The sequence below is a fragment of the Callithrix jacchus genome, chromosome 2 (assembly GCF_049354715.1).
Source record: "Callithrix jacchus isolate 240 chromosome 2, calJac240_pri, whole genome shotgun sequence".
NCBI classification, from domain to species: domain Eukaryota; kingdom Metazoa; phylum Chordata; class Mammalia; order Primates; family Cebidae; genus Callithrix; species Callithrix jacchus.
The window spans coordinates 82,980,037-82,989,330 of record NC_133503.1 but is presented as its reverse complement, the minus strand read 5'-3'; positions in this window follow the sequence as shown (position 1 = coordinate 82,989,330).

Sequence of the window (9,294 nt, the reverse complement as noted above, 5' to 3'; positions counted from 1 at the left end):
TCTCACAAAGAAATCCTTCAGATTGTCTTAGGCAGGTCTTATCAGATACCACATGATTACAATTCCAAAGCTCAGGTGCACAGGGAAAAACAGAAAAAAAAAAACCACAAAATATAACCGAACCTTACAGATGTTCAAGATGGAAGGTAATGACAACCACCACCCCTGGACACATATGAAGATTTTAATTCTAACAAAAAAAAAAAATCAATGTTTCCCAACATTCAAAAGCGGGTTTGGGAAAAACTTGCGTTTTGTTTTTAGCTTTACAGAAAAATATAAGTGTAAACATTTATCCATTATATACACACCTGGGTACAAGCTAGTGTGCATAAAACATGGCTAAGAAGGCTATTTGAAGTTCACTAAGGAGATCTTCATAAATTATCAATTCTCCCTCCAGCCACTCTAAATCCTTCCCAGGTAAAGAATATTTCTTAACTCTAACCAGAAAAAAATATGTGATATATACGCAAAGCTTATTTGATCAAGAAACTCTAGCCCCAATCTTCAGATACTTTTTAATCAACATGCAAATGAGGCATGCTTCCCTGCAAAATTATCTGGTCCTTAATTTTAGCATTAAACCAACAATTAGCACCTAAAGACTATTTCTTGACTTAAAGCCTTAAACTTTCAAAAATTGTATGTAGCACTATTTAACTGGACATAAACATTCATTATTAAAAAAAAAATAGGAAGAACAACCATTATAAACAAAGCCTTCTTTTCCATTTCTGAGGAAAATAATGCAGAGTAAAAGTATGTCCAAAGAACCATCCATGCCCCTTTCCTATAAGCTCTGCCTTTGTCCAGTTTGTACAGGTAAACACAATGTTAGGCTCATCCTGTAAAATGATCAATATGCCTGATATTTCTTGTCCCCTATCTGGTGTTCAAAACTCTTCATTCTCTAAGTCATTGTTAGGTAACTGACTAAAAATCTGAAAAACCATTTTAACCAAAGGTATCAATGACCATTAAAAGAAAATGTGTTACCCCTTCCCAAATAACAAAAGCATTTTATCAGAAAAATTCAATGCTGTGGACTCTTGGGTCCTAAGACCAAGTAGATGAGACAAGTACATAATTCAGAGCAAAAAGTCTTTAAACAACTGTAGAGTCATATTATCTAATCAGTTTTCTCTTATCTACACATAGACTAGCAATGTTCATTTCAATGGGCTAATCAAAGTAGACTTTGTTTAGTCACTTAAAAGCTGATAATGAAGAGACCAGAAGAACAGATTTCTTTGTTACAGAAGAATTTGAAACAGATAAACTCAATCTGTAGAAACAGTAATTGAGAGATCATTGGTGAACTGTCATCTTGAAGCAAACATCTCTTATAAAGTGTCAGTTTATTCATTTATATGTTCCTAAAACACATTCACTGAATGTTTAAATGTAGTATGTTAGAGAAAAATGAGCAAGATAGATTGGTAATAGATAGGAGAAATACATTTCCTATACCTGTGCATTTACTACATTATATATAGAGAAGAGAACAAAACTATTTCTCAATGTGGTCCAAGAGCATCTTTATCTGAGTCACTGGCTATACCTTTGAAAATGCTTACTCCTGGCCCCCATGATCGAATTTCTGACTCAGAATCACTATTGAGACAAAGAATCTGCACTTTTAATAAATCCCTAATCCATTTTAATGATGGTACTTTCACAGAATCCCATTATATTATTTCCAGGTCATATTTATTGATATCTAAGATCATGGCAAGCAAGCAACACATCTTCAGAAATAAGATTAGAGTTTTATAATCAACAGTCTGCAAGCAGTGGTCATGGTCTTCCTAGGACCAGCAGGATAGCACTGGCATTTACTTTTCTTGGTGACAGCAACAGCACAAAATAGTAAATAAAAACACCCAAGGTCTTTTAAGAGCTACACTCAAATCTGGTATACTGTCACTTCTCCTTCATTCTGCTGATGAAAACAGTCATGCAACAAAACCCAAAGTCATGCAAAACACTTTCTATTTTATAAGGATACAGGAATACCTGAAGGCATATACCAAACACATTCAAGTAAATGTTGACAGGATAGGCAGGAACGGAGGTAGGGTTCTACCTCTATTAATTACTCCATAAAAAGTAATTAAGTAATTAAAATAAGGAGACTTCCATAGCCTAATAAAAATAATATTCTTTAAACTGAGTGGTACAAGTAATGCAATATTTCAAAAACAATTTTGTAGCCACTCTTTAAAAAGTAAAATAAGGCCAGGCAAAGTAGCTTACGCCTGTAATCCCTGTACTTTGGGAGGCCTAGCCTAGTGGATGGCTTAAACCCAGGAGTTCGAGACCAGACTGAGCAACATAGTGATACCCCTTCTCTAAACACTAAAATTTTATATATATATATGTATACACATACACACACACACACACATATATACACGTATATATATATATGTCTTCGGACTGTCAAAGTAACTTATCCAGGGATAAGCTGCTTAGGTTAAGTGACTTATCTGCTATTTATGGCTTAGCTTGGGCTAGACAGCATTTATTTTCCAGCAATATCATATAGATTCTCATCTCTAAAATAATACCCATTAGTATTATTGCAACTTACTGAAGTTATTACAGTCTATTTTTAAACCAAGTTAATTTTGATTTAACAAGGTTAATTGAGTGCTTTAAATATTTCCAATCTTTGAGTCTAATTTGATGCATCTTCAAGAAACTTATTTTGAGAACTTAGATGGGAAGATAAGACTTAAATACCTAAAATGGATGAAGAACAACATCATTCAGATTTAGTTTTAATTCAACAAACATGTTACCATTGCAGCCTGTGAGCTAATCTCTACACAAGATGTACATGTAGGAAGAGGTCCCCTGGTAAATATCAAAAGAAGATACAATGTGGAAAATATTTCAGACAGGATCACATGCAGTTGGAGAAGTCAGAAAACCCTTCATAGAGGAAAGAGCACAAGAGATGAGCCTTAAAAGACAGATCAGATTTCAGTAAGTTCAGACTCAGAAGAGCAGAAGGAAATTCCAGGTAGTAAAAATGACATAAGGATACACAAGTAGAGGTTAAAGGTATAATATCTGAGTATCACAGCACAGAAATGCAATCAATCAATCTCTTGAATGTCTCACTTGAGTTAGCTGCTGCATCAGGGGCTAGCCATACAACAATTAATATAACATGAGTCCCATACTCACAGCACCCAGTTTGGCTATCAGTGTGTTGAGTTCCTGACACAGAGAGCTCATGAGGAATTGGGTGTAAGGAGCAATGTTAAGAGGTGTAAGAGCAGAAACATGGAGCACTACTACAGATGAGATGGAGAAGAAGAAAAAAAGCCAGATGAAAAGGTAAAAAGAGTCTGTGACAAAATATTTGCAATTTATACCAAAATCATTAACCAGGCATGGTGCCACCAAAAATCTGAAGAGGGACTCCTTCCTAACACATTCTATGAGGCCAGCATCATCTTGATACCAAAACCTGGCAGAGACACAGCTACAACAAAAAACTTCAGACCAATATCCTTGATGAAATGAATGTAAAAATCCTCAACAAAATACTTGTGAACTGAATCCAGCAGTACATCAAAAAGCTAATCCAGCATGATCAAGTAGGCTTCATCCCCAGGATGCACGGTTTGTTCAACATATGCAAATCAATAAATGTGATTCATCACATAAACAGAACTAAAGACAAAAATGACATGATTATCTTAACAGATGCAGGAAATGCTTTCACTAAAATTCAACACGCCTTCATGTTAAAAACTCTCAATAAACTAGGCACTGAGGGAACATACCTCAAAATAAATAGCCATCTATGACAAACTCACAGCCAACATTATACTGAATTGGCAAAAGCTGGAAGCATTCCATCTGAAAATTGGCAGAAGACAAGTATCACCACTTGTCTCTCTCACCACTTCTATTCAACATAGTATTGGAAGTCCTAGCCAGAGGAATCAGGCAACAGAAATAATTAAAAGGGCAACCAAATAAGAAGAGAGGAAGTCAAACTATCTCTGTTTGCAGACAACATGATCCTGTATATAGATAACCCCACTATCTCCCCAAAAGCTCCTCCAGCTGATAACAGCTTCAGCAAAGTTTCAGGATACAAAAGCAATGTACAAAAATCACTAGCATATCTATAACCCAACAACAGCCAAAACAAGAGCCAAATTAGAAAGGCAATTTCATTCACAATTGACACACATATAAAAATAAAGTACCTAGGAATACAGCTAACCAGGGATATGAATGATCTCTACAATAAGAATGATAGAATATTGCTCAAGAAAATCAGAGAAGACACAAACAAACAGAAAAACATTCCATTCTCATGGATAGGAAGAATCAATGTTACTAAAATGGCTATACTGACCAAGGCAATTTACAGATTCAATGCTATTCCTATCACTCTATTTACAACATTCTTCACAGAGCTTAAAAACAAACAAAAAAAAAAACTATTTTAAAATTTGTGGCTGGGCATAGTGGCTTACCCCTGTAATCCCAGAACTTTGGGAATCCAAAGCAGATAGATCGTGAGATCAGGAGATCGAGACCATCCTGGCTAACATGGTTAAACCTCATCTCTACTAAAAGAAACACACACATGCACGCATGCACGCACACACACACAATTAGCAGGGCATGGTGGCACGGACCTGTAGTCCCAGCTACTCAGGAGGCTGAGGCAGGAGAATCACTTGAACCCAGGAGGCGGAGGTTGCAGCAAGCTGAGATTGTGCCATTGTACTTCAGCCTGGTGACAGAGCCAGACTCCATTTCCAAAAAAAAATGTATCGGCAGGCACAGTGGCTCATGCCTATTATCCCAGCACTTTGGGAGGCTGAGGCAGGCAGATCACATGAGGACAGGAGTTTGAGACTAGCCTGGCCAACATGGTGAAACCCCATTTCTACTAAAAATACAAAAATTAGCCAGCTGTGGTTGTGCACTCTGTAATCCCAGATACTTGGGAGGCTGAGGCAGGAGACTCACTTGAACCCAGATGGTGGCAGAGGTTGCAATGAACCCAGGTTGCACCACTGTATTCCAGCCTGGGCAACAGAGTGAGAGACTGTCTCAAAAAAACAAACAAAAAAAAATTATCTATGAAACCACAAAGAGATTGAATAGCCAAAACAACCCTAAGCAAAAAGAACAAAGCTGGAGGCATCACATTACCTGACTTCAATTTATACTACAAGACTGCAATAATCAAAACAGCATGGTACTGCTAAGGCCCATAGACCAATAGAACAGAAAGAGAACCCAGAAATAAGACTGCAGATCTGTAACCATCTGATCTTTGACAACCATCTAATCTTCACATATGATAATACAACCATCAAATCTTTGACAAAGATGACAAAAACAAGCAGTGGGGAAGACTCCCTATTTAATAAATAGTGCTGGGATAACTACATGCAGAAGATTGAAGCTAGACCCCCATCCTTATACCTTCTACTAAAATCAACTCGAAATGGATTAAAGACTTACATTTAGAACACAAAACTATAAAAACTCTAAAAGACAATCTAGGCAATACCCTCCTGGACATAAGAACAGGTAGATTATTTGACAAAGACACTAAAAGCAATTGCAACAAAAGCAAAAATTAACAAGTGGGATCTAATTAAACTTAAGAGCTTCTGCACAGGAAAACAAACTATCAAGATGGTAAACAACCTACAGAATGGGAGAAAATATTTGCAAACTATGTACCTGACAGAGATTTAATATTCCACATCTATAAGGAACTTAAATTTACAAAAGAAAAACAACCCATTAAAAAGTGGGTAAACAACATGAACACACACTGCTCAAAGACAACATACATGTGGCCAAAGAGCATATAAAAAAAAGCTCAATATCACTGATCATTAGAGAAATGCAAATCAAAACCACAATGAGGTATCATCTTTAATAATAGACTTTCTGACTGGTGTAAAAGTCAAAAAAAAACAGCAGATTCTGGCAATGTTGCAGAGAAAAGAGAACCTTATACACTGTTAGTGGGAGTGTAAATTACTTCAACCATTATGGAAATCAATATGGTAATTCCTCAAAGGGCTAAAATCAGAACTACCATTTGACCCAGCAATCCCATTGCTGGATATATACCCAAAAGAATATAAATCATTTCACCAAAAAGACATGCAAGTCAACGTTCTTTGCAGCACTATTCAAAAGAGCAAAGACATGGAGTGAACCTAAGTGCCCATCAATGACAGACTGGATAAAGAAAATGTATATATACACCATGGAATACAATGCAACCATAAAGAACAAGTCGTGTCCTTTGCAAGAACATGGATGGAGCTGGAGGCTACTATCCTCAGCAAACTAATCCAGGAACAGAAAACCAAATACTCATGTTCTCATTTATATATGGGAGCTAAATAAGAACTTATGAACACAAAGAAGAAAATAACAGACAGTGAGATCTACTTGAGAAGGGAGGGTAGAAGGGAGAAAAACAGAAAAGGTAACTATTGGGTATTGGGCTCAATACTTGGGTGATAAAATAATATGTACAAAAAAACCCCATAACATGTGTTTACTTATGTAACAAACCTTCCCATGTACTGCCAAACCTAAAAGTTAAAAATATATAAAAATAAGAAGTGGGCAAAAGACATGAACAAACACTGTTCAAAAGAAAACACACACACAACCAACAAGCATATGGAAAAAAGCTCAACATCACTAGTTAGAGAAATGTAAACCAAAACAGCAATGAGATACCATATCACACCAGTCAGAATGACTATTATTAGAAAGTCAAACAACAGTTGCTGGCAAGGTTGCAGAGAAAAGAAAAAGTTTATACACTGCTGATGGGAATGTACACTAGTTTAGCCTCTAAGGAAAGCAGTTTGGTGATTTCTCAAAGAACTTAAAACAGAAGTACCATTCAACCCAGCAATTCCATGACTGGGCCTACATCCAATGGAATAACAGTGTTCTACCATAAAGACACACATGCATATGTTTACTGGTCACAATAGCAAAGATGTGGAATCAACCTAAATGCCCATCAATGGTAGACTGGATAAAGTAAATGTGGTCCATATATACTGTGGAATACTACGTCACCATAAAAAAGAAATAAAATCATGTCCTTTGCAGCAACATGGATGGAGCTGGAGGCCATTATCCTGAGAAAACTAATACAGGAATAGAAACCAAATACCACGTGTGCTAGCTTATAAGTGGGAGCTAAACATTGAGTACACATGGACACAAAGAAAAGAACAACAGATACCAGGGCCTACTTGAGGGTGGAGATGGGAGGAGGGAGAGAATTGAAAAACTATTATTGGATACTGTGCTTATTGAATTATTGAAATAATTTGTACATCAAACTCCCATGACATGCAATTTACCTATACAACATATCTCCACATGTACCCTTGAGCCTAAAACACAAGTTAAAAAATATATATGTAAATATCTATTGGAAAATACCGCAGAAAAATTCAGGAAGCCAAGCGAATAAAAGTATTGGGCATATCAGTTTAAATGATAATTACAATTTGAGTAAAAGCAATAGATACAAAAGCCAGGATGTAAAAGTCTGAAAAAAACTATCAAGGATAAATTGGCACAATGATAGATTCTTAGAAGGCTTTGGCTATCATGGAAAAGAAAGAAACCTGATTTAGAACACAAGCGTCATAATTATTAAGTACAATAGTCAGTATCACCAAGTCAATCAAATATTTCTTAAAGTCACTATTCAGAAGTATAATATCATAGAAATAGCACTAGTTTAGGAATCTGAACATCTAAATTCTAATTTCAAACATTACCTGTGTTTGAAATTAGAACATATCTATTTTCTTCCCTTGGTGAAAAAAAGAGGTGGTTTTGGAGATGCAAAATTCCGTAAATATGACTTCGGATCATCCTTCCCCGAAGGTATGTAAAAAGTGAAGAGAATATGTTAGAAAGAAGAGCTGAGAGAATGTAATGCAAAGCCTTGTTCAACCACTGGACTCTGGACATGCCAATCATCTTTATTTTATACATGAGCATCTGCTTTGTACATGAGCAGAAGACTGAAGGGATCTCTCAGACCAGAAACAGAAACATGTAACCAATCACAGACTAGAGTGTGAGAGTGCCTCTGGTTACTGCAAGGAAGTAATTTATTAGAGTGGAGCTACAAGAAGCATTGGCATTGACTTGGTCCACATGTCTTCTATTGTGAACTGTCTCCAGATGTTAGCCAGAATTGCTGAGCATCATCAAAAAGTTAAATAATCCTGAAACATCCAGTGAATAAGCTTGCAGCAAGTTTAAGGGAAAAGGTCAAGGTGAGGACAGGAATTTCTGAAATCAACTCTATACTACAAGTTCTTCCAGTATTTCCATCTGACTCCAAATATCTTGAGAATAGAAAGTACATCTACAGTGCATTTATTCATAAATATTTATTGGGACCCTAAGATGTGCTGGGCTCCATGTTAGGTGTTAGAAATGAAAGAGCAAATGTTATTTACTAATACTCCAGGCAGCATAAATAACACTTTTGAATGGAAAGGGCTTTGCTTCTCAGGTGAGGAGGACCACATGGGGTTCAGGAGAAGAATCTTTATAAGTCAACATAAAAATGTCTTTCTAACTCAGAAGCAGATGATCTATTTATGCACACATTGGGAGAAAACCATGAAGCAGTTTACCAGTGGAAATCAATAACAAACAACACAATTACAACTTGTAAAGTACTAACGGAGAAAATAATTTAATAGAAAACAGAAAATGATGGACAAAGAGAAATACAAAGGAAAATGACTCTGTGCAAAAAGATCTTATTATGAGTAGAAAACAACTTCCACTGCTTCTGGCAAAAACCCTGGATAGGATTTAGACTCCAGATGTAGTTAAAACACAAATCTACTTCAGGCCAAAAGTAGGATTGCCAAATCTCATCTGCAACTAGAGAGAGTGAAGTATGGATCCGAAAAATACAAGTGTACTCAATTCTATGCTCTTGGAAATTTTAGGATGTTTCTCCTGGCTTTGGGGAAAATATGTTTTTTGAAAACTACAACTTTATTTTGGCCAAACTGGGAGTACAAACTGTTCTCTCTGTTCTAACAGCAAAAGCAATAGATGATGAGGATCCCTAACTCTTCTCCAAAGTAGAGCTCTGGAATTGGACTAGTTCAGAATCTGTAAGAGTAGTAATGTTTATTAGCCAGGTGTGGTGGCACGTGCCTGTAGTCCCAACTACTCAGGAGGCTGAGGCAGGAGAATCTCTTGAACCTGGGAGGC